Raw genomic sequence first — 11,785 nt, forward strand, 5'->3', positions numbered from 1 at the left:
GGAGGGGCAGCCGACCAACGGCCCCCGAGGCAGCCAGGTGTGGCCGCGGCTGAGCCAGCAGGGTCAGGGGTGGGGGGAGGCAAGCGGGGTCCGGCGCCCGGCTGGCTGACCTGCGGTCGGGGGGCAGCCCGTCCCCTGAGCGCAGACCGCCCTGGAAGAGTCTGGGCCAGCGGCCCTCCCGCTCCCAGCCCTGAAGCTGATGGGCGTGTCTGCTCGCAGAGGCCTGGGGCCTGGTCGGAGCCAGACCCTGCTGGCTGCAGAGGGAGGGGGCTTCCAGGCGGAAAAAGCCAAGAGGACCTGTGTCCAGCAGCTCCGTGGCGCTTTCCGAGTCTGCGTGGGGCCACGAGCACGCATATGTGAGTGCCGACCGGTGAGAAGATCGTCATTCTCACCTGAAAGCAGCTGTTTCCCGGTGGGTGGCCCTCACTCGCTTCACAAGGGCCTCGAGAGCCACCCCGTGCTGTGGGTGCGGAATCAAGGCAGGAGCCCCTCACTGCAGGATTGCAGCCGTCGGGGGACGTCCCTGTGGTCCAGAGGCTGAGACTGCGCTCCCAGTGCAGGGGCCCAGGTTCGATCCCCAGTCAGGAAACTGGATCCCACGTGCCGCAACGAAAACCCAGCGTAGCCAAATAAAACAGTTTTTAAAAATTAAAGCGTCTCTAATCACTGCGTCCGGGTGAGTGATTTCTGTCTCCTCCTCCTTCACTTCGTTTCTTAATTTCTTTCAACGTGCAAGCCTGGCGAGTTCTGAGCACACGGCCGCGTGTGCACACGGCCAGCGTCGAGGCGCTACCATGGACCAGCCGCAAGCGGGGCTTTGTCCCGACTCAGCTGGGGCCGGGCTGCGTCCGAGCACGGCTTCCCACCCTTCCCTGCTGTGGCCGCTGGCTTGGAAAGAGGTGTTGGGGCTCAGGGTAAGGGGAGCCAGCACCCTCTTTGCACTGAGCCCCGAGGGTAGCCAGCCGGGTATCAGCCATGGGAGCGCTGGGGGGCCACAGAGGGCACACGCTGGGCTGGGGCCCAGGGCACAGCTCTCAGGCCCAGGTGCTGGGGGCGGGTGGGGGCAGTCTGCAGACCGGCTGCTCAGGTGCACGCAAGCCCAGCCTCAGCGAGGTTCGTTACTTTCTCAGAGCAGAGAACACGACCTCCCTGCTGGAGTGTTCCCGGACCATGAGCGTTGAGGGCTGGCTGACTGGGGGCCGGGGCACGGGGTGTCCCCAGGGAGCAGGAGGACTCAGGTGACACCCACAGGGGGCACCCGCTATGGGGACCCCTGGGCGCAGGCCAGGGAGGCCGTGCTGACCTTCGCTGAAGAACTGGGGGTCTGGGTCACCGTGAAAGCCTCTGCTACGCTCGTGCGTCCACGCTGCCGGAGTTTGCCAGCGTCTGTCACCAGCGCCTTTCCTCCTGTGCACTGAGCTCGGCTCACCTGCAGAGGAAGCGGGCGGGCAGCCTGGGGTGCCACCCGTTCCCTCCTGCAGAGTCTGCTGCTCCTTCCCCAGAGGAACCCAGATGGTCCTTGGGGCCGAGGGGAGAGCAGATGCCGCAGAAAGAGCGAAGAAATGGCCCGAGGACACCCGGGGCCCCCGGGTGGGTTGGCTGGGGTCACCCTCCTGTCGCAGGAATGTCGTTGAGACCTCGGGGAGGTCCAGGAGCAGGTGGAGGTGGCTGGGACGAGCTCGTCAGGACGGAGAACGGAGCGCCCAGCCTTGGTGCCGGCTGGCAAGGGTCCGTGGGGGCAGCTGCCTCGTCCGTGGACGTGTGTCTGCAGTTAGGTGCTGGACCACGCAGGTGTCGGGAGCGAGTGCCCATCATGCTGGCCCACCCTGGCCAGGAGGCACCGGGGACTCCAGATGGGTCCAGGGGGGCCCTGCCACCAGGTCATCCCCTGCAACAAGCAGCCACTGATCAGCGCACACAGCACGTGGGGGTGAATTGAGGACGACAAGGCGGCTGATGCCGTGAGGGCCCTGCCTGTCTGCCCCCCCAAATGGGGCCGGGCCCCCCACCCCCGGGACTCCCCGCCTGCTGGGGGCCGCTCAGCTGCTCCAAAGGGAGGTGAGGTCCTAGAACAGCCCCAGGGCCTGGGGGGAGTCGAGCAGACCCCCATGGGGCATCACACCTGCTGGGTGATGTCGGGGGCCCTGTCCCTCAGGGCGGCCTGTGGGTGGTGGCGCGTGGGTTCCCCACCTTCCCCCGCTGGCTGTGCGGGAGGGTTTCTGCTGCCCACCCCCAGCCCGGCCTGGTTTAAGAACTGCTGCCTTGAGAGTGGGAGCCCGCCTGCCTGCCCGCCCAGAGCCAGCAAGCAGGGTCTGCGGGCAGTGAGGTGGGGGGGAGAGGAGATGAGGTCTGAGCCCCCATCCCCGGGCAGAGGTGCTCAGGCCCTTGGGGACACACGGCCCCCCTGCCGTGTCGTCTGCCGTGCTGTCCGTGCCCTGCTGCTCAGTTCCGCCCCGAGGTGACAAGTGTCCCCACGCGCCTGGTTCCGGGGGCCTCAGGGCGGAGAGTCCGGGTCACGGGGGTCTCAAGCGAGGAGACGGCCTTGCTGCCCAGCCTGCTCCAGCCCCACCAGCCTACGGCCTCCTGTGGGCCTGGCTGCAGGGGGCTCAGGCCCCCCTTCGGGACAGCCCTGCCCACGGGTTGGCCTCGGGGTACCATCCAGTGTCCCCCTAGAGGCAGGCAGTCCTCCAGCGCTCGGGGCGCCCCTCAGAGTGCACTCGACAGGCCGTCAGGACGGGTCCTGCTCTGTGCTGTTCTGGCCACAGAATTGCTCAACCAGAAAGTGGGGCCTGGGGGCCCAGAGGCGGAGGCTGCTGTCCCAGCTCAGGGCAGTGAGGCCGCTGGTCAGTGAACAGACCCCTCATGCTCAACCGAAAGGCCCTGCACGCCCCAGCTAAGACCTGCTGCCGCTGCCGCCACTAAGTCGCTTCAGTCGTGCCCGACTCTGTGCGACCAAAGAGACGGCAACCCACCAGGCTCCCCCGTCCCTGGGATTCTTCAGGCAAGAACACTGGAGTGGGTTACCATTTCCTTCTCCAATGCATGAGAGTGAAAAGGGAAAGTGAAGTCGCTCAGTCGTGTCCGACTTCACGACCCCATGGACTGCAGCCCACCAGGCTCCTCCATCCATGGGGTTTTCCAGGCAAGAGCACTGGAGTGGGGTGCCATCGCCTTCTCTGAGCTAAGACCTGGCACAGCCAAATAATTTTTTTTTTTTAATTTATTAAAGTCGTCTGTAATTCCTATCCTTGTTTCTCTTCCGGTAAGAGACCTTGCTGTCTGTTTCGCTCTGGCTTCTTGCAAGGCTTCCTCTTTGCCTTTGATTCCCTGAGTGTGGTGTACACCCGTGCGGGTGGTCTGGGGTACTGACCCGCCCCGCGCCGTCCGAGATGCTGCAGTTACAGTTGGTTTCCCGCCGTGAATTTTGGAATACTCTCAGCCATTATGACTTTAACCCTTTTCTCTGCTCCCTTCTCCTCTGGAATCCTCACTGTGAACACGTTGCACTTTTTTACAATCGTCCCACAGTTCTTGAACATTCTGCTGCTTCCCCGACTCTTTTTTTCTCTGTAAAAGTTTTATTTTGAGAAGCTTCTAGAAGCTTATCTTCAAGTTCAGTGACTCTTCACTCCGTGATGTCCATTCTGCAGGGGAGCCCCTCGGGGTCGCCCTCCGTCTCCGGTGGGTTTTTCTCCCCTAGAATTTTCCTTCAATTCTTGCTTAGTGTTTCCGTCTCTCTGCTTCTGACACTCACCTGTTCCTGCACATCGTCCACGTTTTCCATTAGAGACCGTAGCGTCCTAACCATCGGTGTGGTGAGTTCGCCGTCCTGCAGGGCCAGAACCTCTCCACGTCTCGGGCTGGTTCTGAGGCTTCCTTTGCTCTTCAGACTGTGTGTTCCCTTTTCTCTAGCACACAGGTAACCTTTTGCTGAAAGCCAGCGTAGTAGATCTGCTGGGAGTAGAACCGGGGTGGACTGACCTTTTAGTGAGGTTTTTACGTTTTGCAGCCTAGAAGTGAGGCTCCGCTTACCGTCTGCTCAGCTGTCAGTGTCAGAGGCTGAGCTGCCTTCCGGGGCCCCAGCCTTGTCCCCCCGCCGCCCCTGGGTTCCCCTGGAGACTCCTCCTCGGGCGCAGCTGAGCCTTGCTGCTCTTTCAGCGGTGATCGTCTGCAGACGCAGGACCCCATCGATGGGGCAGAAGACTCGGAGGAGAGGCGAATGTTTCCTGATCAGACGGCCAGGCCTCCGTCTCCTCGGGGGCCCGTGATCCTCACTGGTGCTTCTTGGGGCTGCTCGGCCCCGTCAGTGAGGCCACAAGGCTGGGGGACCACCGTCGGGTCTGCCCGTCGTGTGTGTGGGGTAGAGCTTGGAGAAGGTCCTCTCCCTCCCTTGCTGGCTCTGCTTGAGGAGGACCATCCGAGCCTGTGTCATGGGGGGTACGCCCCCTGCCTAGTCACACACAAGGGGGTTCTGCTCCCGTCTTCACTGTGAGAACCTGGTGGGCTTCTTGGAGGGAAAACTCATGCAAGTGTGGGGCCTGCCTAGACAGGGTCCCCCTGAGTGTTTAACTCAAACAAGTCTACTCAGCCTCCAGCGTTCCTTTGATGTTACCATTGATGGGGTCCTGCCAGTCCCGGGTCCTGCTGGTGAGCAGTGATTTTCTCTTGTACTTTGTGGGCTTGGGACTCTGCTGTGACCTCCACTCTCCAGTGGATCTGGGAGAAGTCACTGAGTTTCAGTACATTCAGCTTTTTTCTTATTGTGAGAGCAGATGATAGCTTCCAAGTTCTTTACATGTTGACGCTAAAACTGAGAGTCAGGAACTGAAGTGCAGGGTGCTGGCTTAGCAGTCGTTCAGTCGTGTCTGACCCTCTGCGACCCCATGGACCGCAGCACGCCAGGCCTCCCTGTCCATCAGCAACTCCCGGAGTTCACTCAGACTCACGTCCATCGAGTTGGTGATGCCATCCAGCCACCTCACCCTCTGTCGTCCCCTTCTCCTCCTGCCCCCAATCCCTCCCAGCATCAGGTTTTTTTCCAATGAGTCAGCTCTTCGCATCAGGTGGCTAAAGGACTGGCGTTTCTGCTTCAGCATCAGTCCTTCCAATGAACACCCAGGGTTGATCTCCTTTAGGATGGACTGGTTGGATCTCCTTGCAGTCCAAGGGACTCTAAAGAGTCTCCTCCAATACCACAGTTCAAAAGCCTCAATTCTTTGGCGCTCAGCCATCTTTATGGTCCAACCCTCACATCCGTGCATGACTACTGGAAAAATGGCTGCAAAAAACTATTCAGTCCAGTATTTTGGACAAACTAGTGGGTTAGAGAGAAACATCTCCACACCCGACGGGAACACCGGCTTGTAAGGACCGTGCAGGTGACCCCACAGGAGCCGGGCACGCCTGCCACAAAGACCCTCAGAAACACAGACAGCTTGCCGCACTCTCGACCGACAGGTGGTCGAAGAACCTTGTCTGCTGAGTGAGGGGAGTACCCCGTGCCGTTAGCAAGTAGGGAGATGCGATTCGAATGAAGGTGGAGGGCTGCAAGCCCTGCTTCTAGGGGCTTTGTTGTTCAGGTTTGGTTCGTGTTAGCAAAAGCGAAGCGATAAAAGCCAAATGTGCGAAGCTGTGAGGCCATGCTCGTGGGCTGTCAGTGAACACCCCCGGCAGCCTAACAGAGCCAGTCAGAGGATGTGTTCTAACTCCGGAATTCCATGACTGGGTTTTCTCGCTCCAGACAGTAATTCCAGGGAGAAGAGCCGCATGGACAGAGGTGTTTGCCCAGCATTATGGTTTGCCGGTTCGTTTAACTTTAACTTCTGGCCACACACAGTGCACGGCGCGTGGGATCTTAGTTGGGTCCAGCGACCCCGGTGCAGTGCAGACTGTTAACCATGGGACCGCCAGGGACGTCCCCTGTCGGCACGATCTGTAAGAACAGACGGTCAGTAGGGAACGACCTCAGGAACTCAGTAAGTGGTGGCAGCGGCGGCGGCGTGTCCTCACCCACCTCCCCCGTGCTCTGAGCACCCTGCCCGCCCCCAGGCCCCACCCCCCGTGACAGGCAAAGCCCAGCTGCACTTGGGACTCCAGGGCGCCCTGTCCAGTGCCCTGGGGCCATGCTACCTCTTCTCTCGTCCCCTTGCCAGGATGTTCCTGCATGGCAGCTGCATGCCTTGCTCGTTCAGGTCCGGCTGCCTCCTCCCTCAGACTCTGGCACAAAGAAAGGCTCTGATAAGGCCTGATGCACAACATACAGACCCTGGAACAGCCGCACCGCAGTCCCCCGGAGCCGGTTCAAATGCAGCGTCTCCGGGATAAGATGGCAGACAGGGTGGAAGTGTCTTTCCCCACAGTCCAACATTCAGATGCGGGACCTCAGACCCCACCTCAGACACACTGCTTGTCAGCAAACATTTTAACCAAATTCTCAGCCAGAGACTTTAGATTTTGAGCAGCTCTGTATATTGGCCGTATAGTTATTCTCAAAATATGAGTTCCCATTGTTCACTCCCCTCTCCAGTTAAAGCACACCTTCTCTTTCCCTCCCGCACTGTGGGGTGCTGGTCTTCACCGCCTCTCAAACCCTCATCTGCCCCGAGAAGGGAGGGACCCCCGCAGCAGCTGGCCCGCTCCAAGGCCAGCAGGGCGCCATGGCAACCGCTCCCATCAGTAACTCAATTTCATCTCCGCTTTTACATCTTTGTCCCCTCAGTCCTGAAGCAGGGAGCTTTTTTAATCTGGAAAGTACGCAAGATGGCTCCTGGTTGCTATGCCAACAGCAGCTACTTCTAACGGGCTTGACTGTCACCCAGGAAGCCATCAGCCGCTCAGACTGTAGACCTCAAGGCACCACAGCTTCATCCCTCGCCTGGCCGAGGGCGCCAGCCTCCAAGACCCCTGCAGGCTGCTGTCAGGGGGGCCTTTTGGAGGACAGCTCTTGGTCTCTGTCCCTAAAGCCCAGGCTGTTTGCTTGCCGCGCTCGCCAAACAAAGCCCTGCAGACCAGGCAGCTTCAGCAGTAGGCTCCTGTGTGGAGGCGCAGAGGCCAGCTTCACAGGCTGGAGGCTGGGAGTGCAAGGTCAAGGTGTCAGCTGGTTTGGTTGCTCCTGAGGCCTCTCCTTGGCTTGTGGGTGGCCACCGTCCTCCGTGTCCCTGTGATCACCTTTGTGTCTTCAAGTCCTTATGAAGGATGCCAGTCAGCCTGTGTGACAACCACCCCCTAAAGTCCCCTTTTAACCTACTCTCTGCTAAGGACCCCCCTCCACGCACCCACTTTTGGGACAGAGCTCAGCCTGTGAACACCCACCTGACTGAGCCCTTGCTTGCACTGTGACCACTCCCAGGAGACTGGCAAACCTGAGGGTCATCCGTTCTGCAGACCCCAAGCCTGCAGTTGGCGTCAGGAATCCCGTCCCGAGGCCCAGCTGGTTCTGAGCTCTTGGGGGCGGAAGCAGGAAGTTTGGGGAGCCAGGGGTCAGGCGCTGCAGGGACTCTGGCTTTCAGTCAGCGCGAGGCAGAATCAGCTCCTGGCGGCTTCCAGAGGCGGCTGATCTGGGGAAGGTTCTCGAAGCATCGGTCTGCAGCGAACAGAATCGAGGAGGCAGAGCCTGAGCCCGAGGCCACGGGGGCCGGGGCGGTGATGCAGGCGAGAGAGGGGAGCCCTGGGCCTGTGTGACAGGGAATGAGGAGGTGTGGGGCTCAGGGGCCCGGGGCGGCGCTGGGACAGACGGCACCTTCTGCTGAGGGGTGGACAGGCGGCTGCTTGATGGAGGGTCTGCGGAGCTGGAGGTCTCATGAACTTCCTGGGGGGCGGGACACGTGGTAAGGAGAGCAGCTGGACGTGAGCCTGGACTGTGAGGCTGAGGGGCCGGAAGTCGTCTCAGCCTCGGGAGGGTGGGGGAGCTGGGGACACTGGGCCAGAGACAGGGAGGCTGGAGCCTGGGACCGAGTGAGAACATGTTCAGGAAGGTGACCGTCCATTCAGACAAGGCTGAGCCCTGAGCCAGGTTTGGTGAGAGGGGTGGGACGATGGGAGCCTCGGAATGGGAGGGGCTGCCCGCTCTGCAGGGTTGGGGGGACGCGCGCTGATAGTAATGGGGGGATGACCGTGGGCCCACCCAGCGATGAGGTGAAGACAATGCAGCAGACAGGATGTGCGCACAGGCAGACGCACGTGGCCCGGTGGTGGGGGCGGACGGGGAGTGGGCTGAGAGCAGGACGGGCCAGGGAGGAGCGCCGTCGGGAAGGGGGCCTGGGTGGGCACAGGCGGCGGGCGGCGGGGGCAGGGCTCCAGGAGGCCCAGCGCCCCATCCACCCACGGGTGCGGCATGAGGCGGCGGCTGAGGGCAGGTAGGTGCGGGGACCACAGGGGCTGTGACAGCGGCCGTGGTGGGGACAAGAGAAGGGGCTGGGGGCAGGGCTGGCCGTCCAGGCAAGGCTGCGGCCCATGGGCCGTGGCGGATGGCAGGCTCGGGAAACCACGTAGTCACGTGTGCGCTGTGGTTAAGAAAAATACGGATGGAAAATAGCCGGGCCTTGCACAAGAGTGCAGGCTGCACCCTGAGCCGCCCTGGTGTGTGGGGGCTGGGCCACCATGTGAAGTGTGTTTTCTACAATTTTTTTTACTGTAAAGTGCAGTAACGTAACATTTGCCATTTCAAGACCCTTCAGTGTTGCAATTCTGGGGTGTTAAGTGCACTCACAGTCTTGTGCAACTATCCCCTCGGTTTTTCATCCCAGGCGGAAACTCTGTGCCCATAAAGTGTAAGTTGTAGTGTGGTCCTAGGTAAAAACGTGAAGGGCGCTGGGTCAGTGGCCAGCAGGGGGGTCCGTGTCTCGGGTTACACAGAGGACAAGGCCCTTGCAGGAGAAGGGCCAGTGAGCTGGCGTGCCAGGGTGCCGTGGACCTGCCGTGATTCATGCACACACAGCTCTCACTTCAATTCTAAGGAAAAGGTGTGTCTCAAGGAGGAAGCCAGGAAGTAAAATGAAGAGACAAACCGCAGATCTGGTGCTAAATTTTTCATGGAATGAAAAGGTCTGAAGAAACAGTGCAGAAAAACTCAAGGGGCCCAAGCAGCACTCCTGGCCGGATATTTGTTAAGTTTAATATTGAGAAGCCAGTAAAAATATCTATTAAAGAAAAACCCGCAATGGGAGAGAACAAAGAACTGCAGTGACCTAAAAAAAATAAGCTACAAAATTATATCGCCTTCCGCTCACACCAAAAGCAGGATTCTCTTTCAACAGAGGACTGGCAACAGTGAAAAGGCCCACAGCCTGATATTTAAGACGCAGAAGCTTGAGAATTCACAAGAAACTCCTTCCAAATGGAAGGAGACCTGAAACATCTAATAGCTCATGAAAAGATGCGAGAATCGTCTTCAGGACACTCTTGCACTGGGGTCTGTGGGAGCAGGGAGCAGGGCAGTGGCGGCCAACGCGCTCCACCTCCGGGCGGAGACTTGTTGGACACATTGTATCTCAGGGAGGAAACCAGAGCCAGGCCGCCACCAGCTCAACAGCCAAGCGCGCCATGCTGCCCTTAGTCACTCGGTGTCTGACTCTGCGACCCCCTGGACTGCGGCACGCCAGGCCTCCCTGTCCTCCTCTCCCGGAGTTCACACTCACGTCCATCGAGTCGGTGATGCATCCAGCCATCTCCTCCTCTGCCGTCCCCTCCTCCTCCCGCCCCCAATCCCTCCCGCATCAGGGTCTTTTCCAAGGAGTTGGCTCTTCCCATCAGGAAGCCCTGCCCCCTGCTTTTCACAGACCCCAGGGCAAAGTGTCCTGAAGGCAGTTCTGGCATCTTTTTGTGAGCTAGTAAGCTTTTCAGGTCTCCTTCCATTTCCAACAGGGTTTCTCGTGAATTTTCAAGATTCCTTTGATCAAGCTCTTCACAAAGTATTGGAGCTTCAGCTTCAGCATCGATCCTTCCAATGGATATTCAGGGTTGATTTCCTTTAGGATGGACTGGTTTGATCTCTTTGCTGTCCAAGGGGCTCTCAAGAGCCTTCTCCAGCACCACTGGAAAGCACAATTCTTCCGCACTCAGCCCTCTGTAAGGTCCAACTCTCACATCCATACACGATTACTGGAAAGACCAGAGCTTTGACTATACGGACCTTTGTCGGCAAAGTACTATCTGTGCTTTTTAATACGCTGTTTCGGTTTGTCATAGTTTTTCTTCCAAAAAGCAAGCATCTTTTAATTTCATGGCTGCAGCTACCATCTGCAGCAATTTGGGAGCCCAAGAAAACAGTCTGTCACTGTTTCCATTGTTTCCTCATCTATTTGCCATGAAGTGATGGGACCATATGCCATGATCTTTGCTTTTTTAATGTTGAGTTTAAAGTCAGCTTTTTCACTCTCCTCTTTCACTTTCATCAAGAGGCTTTTCAGTTCCTCTTCACTTTCTGCCATAAGGGTGGTGTCATCTGCATATCTGAGGTTATTGATATCTCTTCCGGCAATCTTGATTCCAGCTTGTGCTTCATCCAGCCTGGCATTTCACATGATGTACACTGCATATAAGTTAAATAAGTAGGGTGACAATATACAGCCTTGACTTACCCCTTTCCCCGTTTGGAACCAGTCTGTTGTTCCATGTCCAGTTCTAACTGTTGCTTCCTGACCTGCATACAGATTTCTGAGGAGACAGGTCAGGTGGTCTGGTATTCCCATCTCTTGAAGAATTTTCCACAGTTTATTGTGATCCACACAGTCAAAGGCTTTGGCATAGTCAATAAAGCAGAAATAGATGTTTTTCTGGAACTCTCTTACTTTTTTGATAATCCAGCAGATGTTGGCAATTTGATCTCTGATTCCTCTGCCTCTTCTAAATCCAGCTTAAACATCTGGAAGTTCTTGGTTCACCTACTGCTGAAGCCTGGCTTGAGGGCTTTTGAGCATTACCTTACTAGCATGTGAGATGAGTGCAATTGTGCGGTAGTTTGAGCATTCTTTGGCATTGCCTTTCTTTGGGATTGGAATGAAAACTGACCTTTTCCAGTCCTGTGGCCATTGCTGAGTTTTCCAAGTTTGCTGGCATATTGAGTGCAGCACTTTCACAGCATCATCTTTTAGGATTTGAAATAGCTCAACTGGAATTCCATCATCTCCACTAGCTTTGTTCGTAGTGATGCTTTCTAAGGCCCAGTTGATTTCACAATACTTCGTCTAGAAAGGGATTCTATGCTGTGACCTCAACCACGCGGGTGGTGCTGATGGGATTTCAACACCAGTCTAGGAAGAAGGGCCCTGGGATCCACACAGTGACCTATGGGCAAGCCTGTAGGACGGAGTGCGGCCGCGGGTCGGCGGCGGGCTGTGCGGGGCTCCCCGTCGGGTCATGTCTGCATCCGAGGCGCTCAGGTCAGCAGTTCCCAGGATGCCTGGAGTGGGGCAGGAAGGCGACGCTGAGGACCCACCAGGGGACGAGGTCTCCGAGGGGGGTCGGGCCAGGTCGCCCGGCTCGCGCCCTGTCCGCCGACCCCCGGCCCTGTGAGCCGACGTGCCCTGGGCCGACCTGCGCGTGCATCCCGAGGAGAAACGGAGGACGCAGTGCGCCCAGCGCCTGGCTCCGACCGCCGGAGACCCCTGCGAGCCCAGCGCCCAGTCCCAGAGAACCCGCGCCTGCGCGCCGCACACCTCCTGGAGCCGGCCCCGCCCCGCCCCGCCCCGCCCCGCCCCGCCCCCGCCAGTCCCCGCCCCCGCCAGTCCTCGCCCCCGCGCTCCTCGCCGGCCCCGCCCCCGCGCTCCTTGACGGCCCCGCCCCGCCT

This window comes from Bos javanicus, chromosome 17 (assembly GCF_032452875.1).
Source record: "Bos javanicus breed banteng chromosome 17, ARS-OSU_banteng_1.0, whole genome shotgun sequence".
Lineage (NCBI taxonomy): Eukaryota > Metazoa > Chordata > Mammalia > Artiodactyla > Bovidae > Bos > Bos javanicus.